Source organism: Austrofundulus limnaeus, unplaced genomic scaffold (assembly GCF_001266775.1).
Source record: "Austrofundulus limnaeus strain Quisiro unplaced genomic scaffold, Austrofundulus_limnaeus-1.0 Scaffold2419, whole genome shotgun sequence".
In the NCBI taxonomy this organism is placed as follows: Eukaryota; Metazoa; Chordata; class Actinopteri; order Cyprinodontiformes; family Rivulidae; genus Austrofundulus; species Austrofundulus limnaeus.
The window spans coordinates 19,548-19,766 of record NW_013954821.1 but is presented as its reverse complement, the minus strand read 5'-3'; positions in this window follow the sequence as shown (position 1 = coordinate 19,766).

The window sequence follows — 219 nt, the reverse complement described above, 5'->3', positions numbered from 1 at the left end:
GTATAATCTATAAATCGAATTTTATTTGAAGACCAGTTGCTCAGTGAGTCTGGAAATGCTAGAATATTTCAACAATGACAATTTTAGATATGTTTGCTGCTTACAAATTAAATAAATGTAACCTACATTTGAGATATCTGATAACTTTAACCCTCCTGCTGCAGAAAACAAATGTATATTTAAGAGAATGATAAAGGTAAATTTGTTGGAGAAATATGT